We start from the raw sequence: 19,441 nt of genomic DNA on the forward strand, positions 1-19,441 counted from the left end.
CTGTAAGCCAGGTGATCTGATTTATACAGGGATCAGGTCAAATTAATAGAATACATAATGTTCTTAGGGCTAAAGGGAGGACAACATAATGGAAATCTGGCAGATTGTGTTAATCAGGAAATGCTGGTGAGAAACAAGGAGCTCTGAGAAAGGAACAGGTGACTCACTAAATGGAGATATGAGAGAAAATGCAAAAAGTGTTCTCAAGAAGCTCAGGTTTCATAGGTTACCACAGCTCACTGCCCAGGCTATTCATCCTTGCTCCATTAGGATCTCAACACCTAGGTCACACCAGAACCCAAACCTCATGGAAAAGTATAAATGTACCCAACCAACCAATTGTTTGGTCTATAGGATGCCAACTAATTTTAAAGGAAACTACTGTTAAATCTCAGTTGTCGGTTGCTGTGGCAGCAAATCAGCATAGTCCTAGTGTCTGACACATCTGACATGTAACTCAGTGCAAGAGCAACATCTGGCACCATGAAATTCTTGTGGAGAACCCCACACTCACCACAGACTACACAGGCTCTGTAATTAACTTGTCAACACTCCCCACTGGTGGCCAGAAATTTCCACCGTTCCTGGAGGGCTTAGCTCAGGGTGCGAACCATGGTATGGGAAGGTTTTCTTGCCCTGACTCTTGGGACCAAACCTGGCAGTTCTGGTCGGTGAGTTTGCTGGGACCAAGTTCTTTTCCTCTGCATGTCTATGTACTTTCCAGTTCTGCAGAGTTCTGTTTAGAAGGATTTCATTGTTGGTTCTTTAGAGACTAGTACTATGGTCGTATTACAGAGAGAACTCAACTTAAAGCAAATGCAAGCTGATCGCATCTATCTAATGTGTAAGTGCATAGATTTTGTATATAACTAGCATGTTACTCACTGTATGTTAAAATGCACTGGGTTCTCTGCACCTGGGCTTTTTTCCCTAAGGTCTCCCACTCACTAGAAAATTGTATACTAAACCTGTTTTCTTTCTACAATGACCCTTGGCCCTAATTACCCCTCCCCCAGCATTGAGATAATACATTTAAAGCACAGTTATTGCTTGGCACTTGACATACTGCAGGCGCTGAATAAATGGTGCATAATAACAAGTTATAATTACTCCTGCAACATGCCTGTTGTAGCATTAACATAAGCTCCCCAGTCTAGAAATTACGTTTCATTTGGGTTTCTTATGAACAGTCATACCCAAATGGTAACACTGACTGGAATTATCAGGGAAGGAAGAGGTGTTGGCTTTTCTGGTGTGGCCAGCAGTCATGTTATCAGCTTTAAGTGGCGATCCAGGAAGGGAACATGTGCCTTTCAGATATAACAGGGATTGGTGGCACCTCTTGTTTTCTTTGTCAGCTCCATGACATTCAATAGAAAAATCCATGCTAGAAGAAATTTGGGGGTAGTAGTCGATCGTTCCTAGTTTTTTTCCATTAAAAAAAAAATTCAGTTAGAGAAATAGTCATCTTCTTGCCTATGGTTTAGTGTTTTCAGTATTGTTGTGGACACAATGAGAGTAGAAAGGACAGAAAGCATAGTTCCTATGATCAGAAATTTATCACTTTGCCAGCCAAAGAAGACATTTATACATAAAAACAATAAATAAGTAAACTTAGGAAAGTAAACTTAAAAATTTTCCAGTTACTATCCAAAGTAATCTCCAGATTCAATACAATTCCTATCAAAATACCAATGATGTTTTTGCAGAAATAGAAAAATACATCTCAAGATTTATATAGAATCTCAAAAAATGACAAATAGCCAAAAATTTATTGGAAAAGAACAAAGTCAGAAGGTCTCACCCTCCTGATTTCAAAACTTACTACAAAGCTATAGTATCAAAACAATCAAAACAGTAGGGGCATAAAGATAGACTCATAGAACGAAATAGAGAGCCCTCTAATAAACCCTTGCATATATGGTCAAATGATTTTAAACAGGAGTTCTAAGATCGTTCAAAGAGGAAAGGGCAGTCTTTTCAACAAATGGTCCTGGAAAAACTGGATATTCGCATACAAATAAAATAATAAAATAAAATAAAATAAAATACCATAAAATTTCACATCCTCACGAATTAACTCAAAATGGTTTAAAAAATCTAAATGTAAGAGTTAAAACTGTAAACTCTTAGAAGAAAATATAGGAGAAAATTTTGAGGACCGGATTTGGTAATGACTTTTTTTTTTTTTTTTGGTTTTTAAACCAAAGAAGCAAAGGCAATAAAAGAAAAAAAAATCAGACTCATAAAAAATTAAAACTTTTGTGCATCAAAGGACACTATCAACAGATTGAAAAGACAAATTACAGAATGGGAGACAGTATTTGCAAATCATTTATCTGGTAAAGAATTAATACCTAGAATATATAAAGAATCCCTACAACTCAACAATAGCAAAACAACCCAATTAAAATTGGTCAAAGGACTTGAATAGGCATTTCTCCAAAGAAGATATATGGATAGGCAACAAGCACATGAAAAGATGCTTAGCATCACTAGCCATTAGAAAAATGCAAATGAAATTCACAACAATATATTTCACATCCATTAGAATAGCTAGTATAAAAACAAAACAAAAACAGAATATAATAAGTGTAGTAAGATAGTGGAACAATTAGAATACTTGGGCACTGCTGGAGAGAATGTAAAATGTGGAAAACATTTCCACAGTGGAAACCAAGCCACTGTGGAGAACAGTATGGCAGTTCCTCAAAAAATTAAACACTGCATTACCATATTATTCAGTAATTTCACTCCCAAATATATTCTCAAAAAAATTGAAAGGAGGAGTTCAAACAGATATTTGTACACCAATGTTTATAGCAGCATCATTTACAATAACCAAAAGGTGGAAACAACACAAATGTCCATTAACAGATAAATGGATAAACAAAATACAATGTAACATTATTCAGCTTTAAAGAGGAATGAAATTCTGAAACATGATAGAACATGAATGAAACTTAGAGATAGTATGCTAAATGAAGTAAGTCAGACACAAAAGGAAAAATTATTGTATGATTCTACTTGTAGGAGGTACTAAGAGCAGTCAAAGTTATAGAGACAAAAATGATGTTTGCCAGAGACTGAGGTCAGGGAGAATGGTAAGTTATTGTTTAATGGGTAGAGAGTTTTAATTTTAGGAAGATGAAAGAGTTCTAAAGATGGATGGTGGTGGTAATTGCATAATAATGTGAATATATTTAATGCCATTGAATTGTACACTTTAAAATGGTTAAAATTATAAATTTTATTATGTTTATTTTACTACAATTAAGAAGTTCCCAGGTAATCCAGATGAAAAAAATGATCAGCCTGGGAGAGAATGGAGGATGCTTTTATAGAAGTAATGACTGTCGATTGGCAGAGAGAAGACTGGAGAACAGGTGTCAAAGGCTCAAGTTTGGGTCTCATTGTGGTAAAAAATATTTGCAAACCGTATATCTGATAAAGGATTAATATCCAAAATGTACAGGGAACTCATATAACTCAATAGCAAAAAAACAAATAACCCGATGTGAAAATGGGCAAAGGACATGAGAAATCTTTCCAAAGAAGATAAATAATTGGTCTACAGATAAACGAAAAGATGCTCAACATCACTAATCATTAAGAAATGCAAATCAAAACCACAATGAGATATCACCTCACTCCTTAGAATGACCATCATCAAAAAGACAAGAGATAACAAATGTTGATGTGGAGAATAGTGAACTGTTATACACTGTTGGTGAGATTATAAATTAATGTAGCCACTATGAAAAACAGTATGGAGGTTCCTCAAAAAATTAAAAATAGAACTACCATATGATCCAGCAATTTCAATTCTCAGAATATATCCACAGGAAACTAAAACTCTAGGTTAAATAGGTGTCTGCATCCCCATGTTCAAAGCAATATTATTTATAATAGCCAATACATGGAAACAACCTAAGTGTTCATTGATGGTAGAATGGATAAAGAAGTTATGGTATCTCACACACACACACACACACACACACACACACACACACACACACGAAATTTTAAGCCATGAAAAATGAGGGAATCCTGCCACTTGTGGCAGTATGGATAAACCTTGAGGGCATTATGCTAAGTGAAATAAGTCAAACAGAGAAAGACAAATACTGTACGATCTCATATGTGGAATCCAAAAACAATAACTACAACAAGAACAGCAATCAAATTCATAGAAAAAGAGATCAGATTTTTGGTTACCAGAGTTGGGAGCTAGGGGGAGAGAAAATGGGATGAAGGTGGTCAAAATGCACAAACTTCCAGTTACAAGATAAATAAGTACTCAGGATGTAATGCACAACATGCTGACTACAGCTAAGACTGCTGTGTGATATATATGAAATTTATTAAGAGAGTAGATCCTGAGTTCTAAGAAAAAAAAATATATATATATTTGTACCTATATGAGATGATGGATGTTGTGGTAATTATTGCATGATATATGTAAGTCAAATCATTATGCTGTACAACTTAAACTTATACAGGGCTGTATGCCAATTATATCTCAATAAAACTGAAAAAAAGTGGAGTCTAGTATGGAGGGTGCAAAAAGACTTGATAAGAGCCTGATGGCAGGGGCAGCAGGCAGGGCTGGGGCTCTGTGAGAGAAGAGGCTAAATAAACATGGGCTGTGGGGTGGGTCTGAGGGAGGAAGAGGGCTCCTTGTTAGTTTCTGGGACAGACCAGGGCAGGCTCTTGAGCAGGAGCTACATGTCAGGAAGAAGGACTATTGCTGCTATTTTGCCAGGTCTGAAAGAGGAACAGCGGGAAAAAGGAAGCAGGGAGATGGCTAGGATTCTGCTGAAGCCACTCAGCCTGAAAGTATCAGAGCCTGGGCTAGGGGAGTGGTAGTGGTGGTAGTGGGAATGAGGGGCCTTGGCAGATTTGTTCAGTCAGGTGTGATCCTACCTCCTCCCCTTGATACCCGGTGGTTGTCTGGCTCCTTTGCAGTGGGGAGGGTTGGGTTGGAACATTCCCACCTCCTTTGTTTACAACTTTTCTGTATGGGCCTTTAAAAATGTGAGTCAGATGCGAATGAGGAATAGGCATAGTGTTTATCTAGGGGACTGTCTCCACGTGATTGTTTCCCATAGTGGATGAGAAAGTTGGACTAGGTACTAGTACAGCTCTGATAATTTCTCAGTTCATTCCATGTACAGGCACTGTGTGAGGCAAAGACACAGTGAACGACAGGCATCTGTTCTCATGTGGCCACTTCTTTTTGGTTTGTGTCATCCCAATTTCGATGAACTCATCATGTATGCCAAAGTGCCTAGCCTAATATCTGGCATAGAGTAGATGCTTAAAATGGCACCTATTGTTTTTACTGCTCCTTAGGACTCTATGTATCTCATTAGAGTCATCCTTCATCATGTTGTTACTGCTGATGTGTGTTGTTTGCACATTCACCTTTTTCTCCCTTTCTGGTTGTTATAAAGCTAATCCTAGATCACCCCCAAACACTGCCCCAGCACAGGCATGAGCTCATCAGGCATGAAGCAGGATTGACATTGCCTAGCAACCAGGAAAAGAGCGCCAGCAAGTCCCACAGGGGCTCAAGAACCTCATCCCCGGGGAATGTGGGAACGGAAGAGCTTCATTTCCAATAAAGATACAAACAAACTGAATTGGTCCCCAAACATTACTCATCATGCCTGACACTCAGGGGAATGATCTTATTTGTATTCTGATTAAGCACTCTCTCAAGCTCCAACATGTACTAAAAGGGTCAGATAAGAGAAATAAGCAATCAGGGTTGGAATATCTTTAAGCCCTCTCTCAGGAGATGCACACACAGACTCACACGCATATGCACAGCAATGAACACATTCAGATACGCACGCACACGCAGTTCCATCGGTCTGCACTGAGTCAGAGGGGCTGCTTGCATGTTAGAGGCCATCAGCCATCCTATATGTTTGGATCAGAATGAGGACAAAAGTTGCTCAGGTCAGGGATGTTGTGTAACCATGTGTGATGGATGCCGGCTCCACTTCCTTGTCCTTCCTTCTCTATTGCACAACCTGTACCATGTGGGAAAATTTAATACGCAGTGGACGATATGCTGCTGTCAGCCACACGAAGTAGAGAAGTGAGTGAGTGTTGAGGAACTAATCTATATCTATGGAAACTGCTAGTCCTGGTTTTCTTATGGAGGAGCTCAAAGTATTCAGTTTCCATAGAGGGTTGATTTTAAGGTAATGAGAGAGATTTTTTAGCAGGATGGCTATGCTAAAGAATATTCTGGCAGATTGCTAAATAAGTAGCAGATGTAGGGCAGAGGGATAATGCACTAGCCCCATGAGAACTGCTTTGTTCCTCAAGTTCCCAACCGTGGAAGGTGGTATGATAAGAGATTAGAATACAAGGCCTGGAGAGATGAAGATTCACTTATGAGTGATAATTCATCACCAGGAGAACAGTGAGGTTGGCTGGGCTGACATATTGCAGAATAGAGTCAGGTTGCCTGGAGCTGAGTCCTGGGTCTACCACTCATTGGTTGTGTGACCCAAGGCAAGTCCTCTTACGTGAAATGAGCCTAGTGATACTTCACAGGGTGGATGTAAGAATTGTTGAGGCTGTATGCATATGGTTAAAAGCGCAGACCCTGAAGTAAGCAATAAATTCTCTCATTCTGATCACCTAATATTTGTTTGTGTTTTGCACACCCCTGGATTCCACAGCCATCTCAACTTGGGTGCTTTTATTTGGTCTGGTATGATCAACTCTCCTGTTCTCCAGTCTTAAGCCAGGACTGTTTTACTCTTGCTTGATTACTTAAAGGCATCAATAATAGACATATTTCTAGATGATATTGATATAGTGTCCTTTGAACTTCTTCAGGTAGAAGTCTATAAATCAGTGCCTGGATTGTTAGTTTATTGTAAAGAATACAACTTGGGAAATAGCCAAATGAAATGAACAAGCTGTATAGGGCCAGTGTTGGGGTGGAAGTTTGTGGACACTCTTCTGTAGTACCACCCTTCCGTTATTTCAACGTATTCACAAACCTGGAAGCTCTGCACCACTCGTTTTTCATCTTTATTGCCTCCATGAGGTTTTCACACCCTTGTCCAGTCCCTGCTTCTTGGAACACTCTGTCGCCTTCTGTGACACTCCTGGTTGGTTTCCTGCTTCTCTGGCCATTTGTTCTCTCAGGTTCCTTTGATGGAGATTTTCCTTCTGCCCAAACTTTAATTTTAGAATTCCTCAGGTTTGGATCCTAGACCACTTTTTCTTCTCACTTTACTTTTCTCTGGAAGATCTCACCCACTTCTATGGCTTCAAATGCCATCTCCTAAACTTAACTCTCTAAATAAGACTGCTCTTCTGAGCTCTAATGCTCATACATGAAGTTCCTGTTAATGTTATTTACTACCCCAATTCCATTCACTTCTCTTTCTTCTCTGCACCCTTCTTTGTCTGTACTCACTGTCCCTCACTTGGATGACTGTGACAGCTTGAGAGAGGTCACTCTGCCTTCATTCCGATGTCTTCTACACTCGGCAACTAAAATGATCAGACTATCATTGGCCTGTATAAAAATGTAATTCCTGGGATCAAGTCCAATATTTTTAACATGGCATATTAGGCCTTGGTTCATCTGACTCCTAGTTTTATCTTCACCACTTTGGTTTTCTTTTAGATTCTTGAATTTACCAAGTTTTTGTCCATCTCATAGCCTTCCCATATCCTACTCCCTTGCCAGGTGTATCCCTTTAACATACTTGTGTGGTAAAATGAATTTTCCTTTGCAGCACTTATCACAATTGTCACTAACATATTTGTGAAATTATTTGTTTATCTCTTCCACTAAAATACACTTTAAAATCAGGCACCATGTCTCTTTTGTTCAACTCTATCCCGAATGCTGAGCACAGTTTTATTTGACTCAATAAGTACTTCTTGAGGGACTGAATAAACCAGTGAGGGAGCTAAGGGATAAAATTCTGGCTTTTGCCTGGACCTGGAAAATCGTTGCTCAGGTTGGCGCCTATGGATAGACGTGAAGCCCAACTTTCCTCCTGATGTAGATTTTAGACACCTACAGAGAGTACTGTCTCTGTGTCAAGGCCTTTAGGTGTCTCCAAGGACAGCACTGTATGTGTAAATAAGCTTGAAGACAACAAATCTATGAGACTCCAGGGTGTCCAGATAGGCTCAATTGTGAAGAGGAAGATTGTGACATTGTCATGCTTTGGCAAGTAATAATTTGGTAGCATGCTATAAAAAAAGCAGAGTTCAGACTTAAGCAACCAATAAACTTGGATGTGAATCCTAGCTCAATAGCCTATTATCTTATAAAATCAGGCAAGTTATTTAACTTCTCTGAGCCTCCAGGTTAGGTACCTAGCACATTGAGTCATTGTGAGGATTAAATGATATAATCTATGTTAGGTGCTCAGCTCAGAGTTTGGCACATAGAAAAGGCTGACTAAACATTGCTGTTGTTGTTACCATTATTACTAGTGGCACCAATTCTCTAATAACAAACTATTTGACCTTTGCTAGGTTGCTTCCTCCAGCTGTAAGCATCAATGATTCAGGGAACTCTTAGGTTTCATCCATTCTGTAACTTTTTAAAACACTTCCATGGAAGGAGTAAGGATATTTTCTCTTTGCAGCCATGCTCAGTTGGAATTGTCCTGGAAGATGATCAAGAATACACACAGGAGGAGAAAGTCCACTCTAGTCTGGCTTGGTCCTGCCTGGAACCTGATACTTTTGGGTGGAACTAGAGGCAGATATTTCATGACAGCCACATCATGTACATCTTTCTGGGAATGATGGCAGGAGAGGAACCAGAGAAGCAGAATGACTTAAATTTATTTTCTTGGAAGGAAGATATTGTTGGCAAGACTTATACTTTGCCTCATAAATGGGCAGAGAGACTGAGCAGGAAGAACTGGGTTTGAACCACTCCCTCTCTGCTGGCCAGGCCCAAGAACAGTGCCTCTGAGAGCATGGTACTTGGCTCCAACTCATACTTTCCGTCCCCAGAGGTCCCAGGCTCTCCTTCTGCCCCTTTGGTGATTTGCCGTTAATCTGATACATGTTTAATTTGAATCCATTTGAATGAAATGTGTGGAAGAAAAAGAAAAGAGTACAAATAAGGACAATGACTGTAAGTAGGGAGAGATGGGGGCAAAAAAAAAATGGAGGAATCCCTGTGCAAGAGATAAGATTCTATCCAACCGAATGACAGAAAACCCAAAATTAATAATGGTTTAAGCAAGATTAAGATTTATTTGTCACATACATTAAATGCTCAAAAGGCAGACCAGGGTTGTTAGTATGGCTCCGCAATTATAAGTGACCAGATGGATTCCTTCTATATCATGCCTCCGCCATCTTCAATATGCAGTTTCCACATTGTGGTCCAAGACGGTGGCTCCAACTTTTGCCGTCACATCTGCATTCTAGGCCGCTGGAAAGAGAAAAAGAGAAAAGGGGAGGGCAAGGGAAAGTGCTTTCTCTTTAAAGACATTTCCCAGAAATTGAATACATTGCTTCAACTTATATCCCACTGGACAGTACTTAGTCACATGGCTACATGTAGCTGCAGAGAGATTGAGAAATGTGTTTTAATTCTGAGTGGCCACATGTCCATCTATCTTTTGTGGGGTTTTATTACTAAGGAAGAAGATCAGTACAGATATCAGAGGACAATTGGCAGTCTCTGCCATACCCTGAAAACAAGAATGGCCACCATAGAGTGATATCATAAGAACAGCCACAGTCATCCTTGGAAGTTGGCTCCAGGGCCAAGCAGCTAGACCTGATTGGAATTTTAATTCTCCTGGATGCTAGCTGTGCAATGTTGGTCACATTTCTGAATCTCTCTGAGCACAAGTCTTTTCTTCTGTAACACTAATAATAACTTCAGAGAATTGTCACCAGAATCAAAAGAGGCAATGTTAGAAAATTGCAGTGTCCTTCTTGGCGTTGGAAGCTGACAATAAGTCGTCTTGATTATGATGTTTGTTTTGGATGTGGAACCTCCCCAAGGATCTCCTTTTCCTTTGGCCAACTGGAAATAAGATTTCTAGCTGGCTATCATCATTCTTGTGACCATTTACCACACCCTTCAAAAAGGCCATCATTTTCTTTTTAGATAAATTAATCTCACTCAGATTTTGAGTTCCTCTGAAAGCCAAAATCTCCTGGATAGAACCAAGCCCTGACATTTTAAAACTAATAGCTTATAACAAGAGAATATTGGTGAATTCCCTCTTTAGTTAGTGCTTAATTTTCAGAAACATGCATTTAATTTAGGCTTAATGAAGCAGCTATTGTCCACTTATTAATAAATGTTCATTAAAAACATATTTGTTGCCTGTGATGTGGTTGTAGAACACCAACAAGCAGTTCTAGCCTTCACTTCCACCTTCTTCTCCTGCTGCCTAACAGCCAATGTTCGTGCTTCTCCAAAAGGATTTTATTAACTGCTAATCTTTGCAGGGAAGAAACATGCCTAAGGCTGCTCCTTCTATCTCCATCTCAATGAAGAACAGACCCCAGCCTGTTCCCCTAAAATACAAGGCATGTGGTCGACTGGAATATCTGCTTGTGGCTTTCTTCCTGTGGGCTGTGGATCATGCTCATTCACTGTACCTGCTGCTGGACTGAGGCAGGGCCAGGTTCTTTATGTTTCCTTTGCACAGTACCAGAAGTGTCATGTATGATTTCTGATAAAACTGAAAGACAACTAATAATACTTGACATTTATGCAGAGTTTTACAATGCATGAAGCATTTTCATATGTCAATAAAAATGACAAGGATAATACCAACATGTATTGGATACATAAATAAGTATTTTGTGCATATCTCTAAATTGTATCATCTAGCATGATGGGCATTATTGTATGCCAGTTTTACAGATTAGTAAACTGAGGCTCAGAGAGTACAGATAACTTATCCAAGGATACAAGCTCAAAGGTGGCAACTCTCAAAAGAGGTGAACTTGAGACTCATATGCATTTTCCTGATTCCACTATAATTTCTTGCTTTGTGAAAGAGTCAAGTGCAAAAAAGAGGAAGAGGATGGAATTGGGCCATACAAATGCTACCTATTTTGAACCATAGCTGAATATTTCCTAAAGGAAGATTCTATGAGTTGTAAGCAGCCCAAGAGCCACACATTCTCTTGCCTTCTTCCAAGATCCTTTCTAACTGGAGTGGAGACCACAGTGTTACTGGCTAGGAAGGTTAGAAAGAGAGAGATATGTTGTCTTCACACAGGACAGTAAAAGCTCAGCACCATTGGCAGGCTGCGGTGGTCACATTAGGGAGATCTCAGGGGAGCCCTTTATAATTATTAGTAATAGTGCCATTTTTCCTGTTTCATATTTAATGTTACAGTTTTCCTTGGCCTCATTCAATCTATAATTATACCTCTTATAGCAATAACTATATTTCTTAAACATCAGTACATACATATGCCTTTTCCCATAATTTCTGTAAAACAGTTTCAATAGTTTTATCAATATTAGTAGTAACAAAAAATTCTGAGTAACATTTAATATTTTTTTATCATTTTAATGTGCTCTGCAGTTGGGTTATCTTATATTTTTAAAATTCAATTTTATGGATTATTTCCTTTTCCCATTTGCTTTAATTATATTGTTTTTTATATATAAAACATTTATTAAATTCAAATACAAAATACTGAAAAACATATGCTCAGAAGACTTGCTCTCATCATAACTTCTCCAATCTACTTTCTTTAGAAAACCATTTTCATTAGTGTCTGGAGTCATTTTTCAATTTATTTTGTGAATGTGTATATATGTATATAAATATACAGAGAAACATATAAATTAAAAAGAAAACATTATTTTTTTCCTTACTAAGATAATGCAGAATGTTTAACTGTTAAATCAGACTTAATATGGATTATAGATCTTATCCAGTTCCAATTTACAAGTCATTCAAAGGACATAGGCAAAAGCAAGATACCAGTCAACTATTCTTCCTGTGATGAGGTATAAGATCACCCATAGCTCTCCCAGTGCCTTTTTGCTCTTGTAGTAGTACATATTCTGCTTCATGTTTAACATGCAAATATTAAGCAATGAACATAAATTGTTGCTACTTTGGCTAAGAACTTAGCAGGGTTTCCACATGGAGGGTAGCTGATTTCCTCCATTGAGGGTAAAGGAGGTATTGCTGCAACTCAAAAATGGCTCTCTGGAAGAGGTGCAAAGGTATGTGAGGAGGGGCGAGGAGCTTCCATGCTCTCTGCACTCACCACTCTCCTGGCACCTCCACATGTTCACTAACCCAGAAACTCAATAATGCCATTTGATCACAGTTTGATCAATGCCACTTTGAGCACTATGTGCTCGTCACTGAATTAACAGCTTCATAAATTCTCACAACATTCTTGAATTGTAGACATTACCTGTTATACAAATGAAAAATGAAACTCTGAGAGATTAATGCCTGAGTCCACACAGCTAATAAGTGATGGACCCAGATTTGTTCCAGTTAGTCAGATTCCACTAAGCATTTAACTACTATCTTAAATGCAAATAAAGTACTTATCACAATGAAATACTCAGTGAAAAAGCTTAGGGCCTGGAACATATCAAGTACTCAGTAACTGGGAATCATTGTCCAATCAACGGAAGTTTGAGCTCACTGGGGGCAGGGATTGATCATTTTCTATATCTCTTTCTATGTCTCCAAGTGCACAGTGCAGGATGGGATTGTAAATGCTTAATTTCCACTGACTCTTGGTGACTTCAGAAGAATATCCAAGGAGAAGGAGCAATGTACTCGATTGCCGGCAGCACTGGTTCAAAGCGTACAATGTGGACATGATTGGTGATGATCAGTGGCTTGGCTTTCCCAGAGGAGCCCGGCTGGCTGGGCTGAGAGTTTCAGGCTCTCCCAGGAGTGACAGAGCCTGGGAAAAGCTGTGACGAGGAACAAGAAGGTCATTGCCAGCTGTCAAAGTTTTAGGATTTGATTTTCAAAGAAAAGGGAGAGGATATGGGTTAACTGAGTTTTCAGACCTCAAAGTAACCAAAGGGACTTTCCTGACTCTAGCAACCAGCCACTAATTGTGGTGAGTCAAGAAAGCGGTAAAGAAGCAAGGGAGGGGCAAGTTTGACAACCTAAATGATTCTGGCCTAGTCTCAGTCTTTGTTGAAAACAATCACGGGGATTCAAAGGAGCAAATACTGCATGTTTGGACCCAGAGTTCTCTAGCATTGGTGGCAGCCATCCTCCCCTGGTCACAATCGCCATCTTCTCTCTGTAGTGCTTCCCTCATCCCAAGAGGAACGTGAGGTCCAGCTCCCAGTGCATTCTGTGGGCTCCTATCCTGTTTGGTCCACTTTTCAGCAGAGAAGGTCCCTAAGGACATATCACTAGCTGTTTGCCAGATTCTCACTAGGTCAAACTCCATTTTTGTTACTGAGTATGTGGACAGTATGTCAAGCCAGAAACTTGGATGACCTTGAGCCATCCACCAGAGCAAGTGAGGAGCAAGAGCATACCCCAGTTAAGCTCAGGGACACAGGCAGCCCACCTGGAAAGGATTGATTTGCTTTGTTATTGGGCCTCCTCTATTTTTAAATACTAACAGCTAGAGGGAGTTAAAAGGATTTCTAAAAGGTTTTTCTGGGGGTAGGTTTGAAAGCTCCCCTCTCCTGCTCTGTTTTTCTTTTACAACAGCTTTGCACAAGGGGCAAGGCTCCTGCCAAAAGGCCTCGTAATGCCCCTCTTCGGAGGCTGGATTTATCCGCTCAGCTGTCCCTTGTAAATTTATTCCTGTGTGAAATTTTTCCCAAACCATTCATTCCTTCGCTTAGCTCAGGCAGCTGGAATGTAGAAAAAAATACATTTTTTTCTTTCTTTCTTCCTTTCTTTTTTTTTTTTTTTTTCTTCCTTTCTTTTTTTTTTTTTTTTTCTTCCTTTCTTTTTTTTTTTTTTTTTCTTCCTTTCTTTTTTTTTTTTTTTTTCTTCCTTTCTTTTTTTTTTTTTTTTTCTTCCTTTCTTTTTTTTTTTTTTTTTCTTCCTTTCTTTTTTTTTTTTTTTTTCTTCCTTTCTTTTTTTTTTTTTTTTTCTTCCTTTCTTTTTTTTTTTTTTTTTCTTCCTTTCTTTTTTTTTTTTTTTTTCTTCCTTTCTTTTTTTTTTTTTTTTTCTTCCTTTCTTTTTTTTTTTTTTTTTCTTCCTTTCTTTTTTTTTTTTTTTTTCTTCCTTTCTTTTTTTTTTTTTTTTTCTTCCTTTCTTTTTTTTTTTTTTTTTCTTCCTTTCTTTTTTTTTTTTTTTTTCTTCCTTTCTTTTTTTTTTTTTTTTTCTTCCTTTCTTTTTTTTTTTTTTTTTCTTCCTTTCTTTTTTTTTTTTTTTTTCTTCCTTTCTTTTTTTTTTTTTTTTTCTTCCTTTCTTTTTTTTTTTTTTTTTCTTCCTTTCTTTTTTTTTTTTTTTTTCTTCCTTTCTTTTTTTTTTTTTTTTTCTTCCTTTCTTTTTTTTTTTTTTTTTCTTCCTTTCTTTTTTTTTTTTTTTTTCTTCCTTTCTTTTTTTTTTTTTTTTTCTTCCTTTCTTTTTTTTTTTTTTTTTCTTCCTTTCTTTTTTTTTTTTTTTTTCTTCCTTTCTTTTTTTTTTTTTTTTTCTTCCTTTCTTTTTTTTTTTTTTTTTCTTCCTTTCTTTTTTTTTTTTTTTTTCTTCCTTTCTTTTTTTTTTTTTTTTTCTTCCTTTCTTTTTTTTTTTTTTTTTCTTCCTTTCTTTTTTTTTTTTTTTTTGTCTCAAGAATGTGCCTTTTGTGTGCCTAGAGGGGCTGGGCTGAAGAGAAAAGAAAAGAAATGTGTGTGCCGATGCACATATATACACAGGGCTATGACAGCGCCCTCTCCACATCTCCCAGGCTCAGAGCTGTCCTGGGTTGGTGAGGGGTGGCACAGGGTTCCTGGGATGCCAGCCGATGAAGGTGTCTGCAACAGGGGGCCTTGGGTCCTTAGCCTGGGACACAGCCAGAGAAACACCTCACCGGTTGTTTCCATGGCAACATCACAATTTAACTGGAATGGAAAGCCTCAGTGGTTTAGAGCCAGGAGCAGCTTTCCAGCTGCACGTGTGCACAAAGCAGGGGTCCTTGGGGAGGGGGAGAGTGTTGGGAACTTTTACTTTATTTTTCCTTGAGTCATTAAGGTCTCTGAGGCAGGTGAGAGCTGTGGAAGGAGTTGGAGGTGACATATGTACTTAAAGAATTTGGGCTCCTTTAGGGACAGTGAGAAATTTCCTGCAAGGCACGATCACTGGGGAGGCCTTGCATCTTGAGCAAACAGAGAAAGGTATGCTGGCATGAGAAGACATGTGAATCAGCTGGCCTGTCTGTCCTTTGCACTCCCATGGTGTTTCTGCTCCCGGGGTACCCCAGCATACAGAGATGGTTGAAAATTTAGCAGCTTTGGCAGAAGAGTCAGGACAGGAGTGTGCTCCACTTTCTGAGCGTGCTCTACTTTCTTTGCTATAGAGCAAAGAGGGTCTGCAGTAAGCTGTAAGTACAAGAGATTAGAGATCCAGGTGTCTTGCTCTGTGTGGTAGTCCAGCTGCAGTCAGAGCAGGCAGATGAACACTAGAACCCAATTCTGGGTTCGTGTCTATGCCCACAGCATTTTGTAAGAGTTTCTGCTAGGAACAGCTATCCAGGAGCACAGAGACCCCCCAAAGCCAGGAATCCGTTTTCTCTTATGGGCTAGCATATGATTTCTAGAATCAGTAAACCTACATCATCTTTTTATGCCTATAGTATATATACACTTATAATGCCGGTGCCACTTATATCTCTACAGCACCAGGATAAGATCTGGGGGGCTTTTGATATTGTACTGATTTTTCTCACATTCTCAAGGGCCTGCCCCTAGTCTGGAAGCCTGAGCTAATGTTCATTGTTATGGTTTTAGGGAAGGATCCCTTCTGTTGTGTGCTTGGAGACAACCAATGCCCCGCCCCCCTACCACCTGTCCCCTTATTTGCAGCTGGGTTGTTCGGGCTCAATTGACTCTATATCATTCTCAGGAAGAGGCAAAAAAAAAAAAAAAGAAAAAAAAAGGAAAAGGAAGATGAAAGCTGACTCATTAGGGAGTTAACAAGTCTGAGGGGAAATATGGTAGGACTTGGAGGGCCACACCAGGCCGGAGTACAAGTCAGAGAGGAGAAGTCTCAGGCTTCTCAGGCTTCAGTGTGCTTAAGGATCAGCTGATCATCTATTAAGAGACCCTTTCAGTGAATGTGGGTTCGGCTGAGGCTCTGTCTTTCTAACAAGCTCCTGGGTGATGATCTTGCTATGGATCCATTGCCTGCCCTTTGAGTAGCTAGGACAGGGACACTCATCCCATGGGGCCAGGAGGGATGTTTGTGCCATGGAGCATGGAAGAATACTCTCATTTCAATGTTCCTGCCATGGTCCCCAGGCAGGGTGGTAGCTTCTCTTTTGTGAGCCTGTCTTTCCTGGTCTTGTCGTCCTGTAAACACTAAGCGATTCAAACACCAATCATCAATTTCAGTGTGCCATCCCTTGAAATGAACGAGTTAAAGGGCAACTATCGTTTGTTTTTGGAACTGCAGTATCACTTAATGGCCAAAAGTTTAGCATTTGACATTAGACAGACCTGGATTTGAATTCTGATGCCCACTTATACAGCTATGCAAACTTGGAAAAGCTACATGTTCTCTATAAACTTAATTTCCTCAACTCTGAGGCCTAAATGTAATAATGTGTGTGAAGTACCGAATTTATATTAGCTATTACCATTATTGGTTATGAAATAATTGATATATGTCAGAAGTTATGAGCTGGAGGACCATAGGCTGAACTGCCCTTCTCCCAAATCCAGATGTTTGGCCTGCACAGTATTTAAATAGCACTGACTTAGTTGCCAACATCTTAAAATTAAAAAATTTCACGTAAAAACCAGAATTTGGGGCTTATGTTGAAAAACTATCAGATCTGACAAACCTGGCACCGATTTCTTGCATGGTAATAGTCGGCTAGCAGAGAGGCTGAGCAAGGCTGAAGACTTGGCATGGGGTCTACACCTCCAGTTCACCACCAGCCCAATCCTCTCATTTGTGTGACCTCCTCCCTGTAGGCACATACCCATGGGTCCCCACACCTGTAGGGTCCTTTCTGACTCTGGAATTCTAGTTATTTTGGCTCACTGATATGTAGTAAGGGCTTTCGGAACCCAGCAAGTCAAGGATTACCTTACCAATAATGCTTCTACTGCTTGAATGAAAGAAATCTGGTAGCCTCTGTTTTGCCTTCCAACAGAGCAGTTATCTTTATTGGGCTCAGCAGTATCTGTGGGGCCAGAACCTGTTGGTCTAAAAGGTGTCCTTCATCCATTACTGACCAGTGGGTCATCTTGGTAGTGTGTCTTTTTTTGCTCTCTCCCCAAAGTCTAAAATGTTCATGACTTAAGCTTTGCAGTAGGTGCTTCTCTTGCTCTGGTACTGAGGTCTGGATGATATATGAGTATAATCACTTTTGTTGACTCTTGCTTTTTTGAGTCTCTAGAGCTGCCTGGGCCTAGTGCCCAAGAACTTTGCTCCTTGAGTTAATGGCAATGCTAGACTGTGCTACTGGCTGTTGCCCAGAAGTACTCCTGGTACCCGTATGGGAAGGGCCACGATGGGAAAAAGTCTTGTACTGGCACTCTCTCTCTCCCCCCCACCCCGCTTTCTCCCAGCTTTTATTTTTTTATGGACTGGAAGTGGAACCACAATAGCAGAGATGAGGTGAAGGCACAGAATGAAGATAAAAGCCCTGACAACCAACAACTAAAGTAACACTGAGAAACCCTGCTCCCAGGGTACTAACCTTGAATGGGGAGGAAGCCAGAAGTTATGCAGGGGTATTCACTGACTTTAGCCTTGCTCTTTTTTTCCCACAGGCTCTTCTGTGGACCCACAACTTCATGAAAATTCTGTGAGCTGACTTCTCCCCTCTGCCTCAGACAAAGCCCATAAGGTGGGTGATCCTTGGGATGGTGCTGGATCTGGGTATGAGAAGAGTTTTCATGGTTTGTGTTCTTGGAGGGACCACATAGTTGTTTTTGTAGATGGATAAGTTTTTCTGACCCATGGTGCATAGCCCTGCATGACTTCTGCCTTCCTCCTCATTCCAGGTTCCTACCCTGGGAGCAGGGTTTTTCAGTTTTACACTTGGTTGTTGGTTGTCTGGACAGTGATGAAGAATGGGGTGACTGCCACTGGGAAATGTAATTCTAACTTTGTTCAACTTTGGGGGACAAATGCTCATGAATTTTGGTTTTGGAAATTTGTATGCAATGATGGATAAGAGACTTGGTAAAAGAGCTTTGACATTCCTGCCATCACCTCCAGAAAGTGGAACTAGAGCAACAGAGCTTTTTCAGAAGACCTGAAAAAAATGCCATTTTGTGCACTCAAGTTTGCTGTTCAAGTTCCTTCAACCAATTTAACAGAACAAGAGACAGCCAAAAATCACACTTTATTTTCTAGAATTTTGATAGCCTTAAGATAATACACTCTTGTGCTCATTGAAGTAAAGACACAGAACTCGCTCATATCAAAGATCGTGTTTATTCACCCTGTATATCTGGGCATGAGTGGCCTTGTCCACTCTAAGTGGTTCTTTAGATGACTGTCAGGACTCTTGAGCCTGTTGGCCTAAGGCTGGCCTGTGAAGAGGCTGCTGGGATCCACTGCACATGAAGCAGCCCCAAAAAGCTGGTGAGTAAAGTGCCCCAAGCCCGTCAAAGCCTGTGTCCCTGCAGATCACAGGTTCCTTCACACCAGGTTGCACTGGAGGTGGGTAGTTTTATACCATGAAGCTGTACCAGAATCACCTGGAAGCTCTGTGAATACTGATTCACCAAGTCGGAGTGCTGAACATGAGCCAGGAGTGCTTTTAACAAGCACCCCCAGGTGACTCTGAGCTTAAGAACCACCCGTCTCACACGTGGACTTTAAAATCTCATGCGGAGAATTTTTCTCATTCTTCAATTTAAAACATTCCTTAACAGTATCTCTGCTTAGAGGAGAGAAGGTCCAGGAACCTAAATGCTGAGCCTTGAAGGGACAGGATATGGACTTCATAATCCTCTGGTGCTCTTTGGGAGCTATGTTCAGATCAGGTGAGTGTGGGCCTCATTACCTGGAACACCTGCTGTGAAGGAGCTCTAGATGTCCTCCAGTTAAGCTGGAATTGTTTTCTTTAAAAATTTGACCTGACGCCCCTCGGTTCCAGGTGGAACATATTTTCACTTAAAATAAAATGTTGGCTCAGAAGGGAATTTAGAGATCTATTCCAGAGCCTCCATTTTTATAAATGAAAAATTGCGGGTTAGAAACAAAAAAAATTGTATAATGATAAATTCTTGAATATACATTCAAGGAGCTTCATGGAGAGAGGGACTTAGAAGGAGAAA

General features: G+C 39.8%; 1 long non-coding RNA gene across 1 annotated transcript in view; it reads left to right on the forward strand.

The window, feature by feature from the left end:
• The window catches only part of LOC112470385, a 79,192-nt gene extending 61,192 nt beyond the window's left edge, over positions 1–18,000 (forward strand). Inside the window, exon 5 of the long non-coding RNA XR_003042972.1 lies at positions 17,924–18,000. This is a non-coding gene — a long non-coding RNA (uncharacterized LOC112470385). The remainder of the gene's footprint in view (positions 1–17,923) is intronic.
• The last annotated feature ends 1,441 nt before the right edge of the window (positions 18,001–19,441 follow it).

Source organism: Pteropus alecto, unplaced genomic scaffold (assembly GCF_000325575.1).
Source record: "Pteropus alecto unplaced genomic scaffold, ASM32557v1 scaffold210, whole genome shotgun sequence".
In the NCBI taxonomy this organism is placed as follows: Eukaryota; Metazoa; Chordata; class Mammalia; order Chiroptera; family Pteropodidae; genus Pteropus; species Pteropus alecto.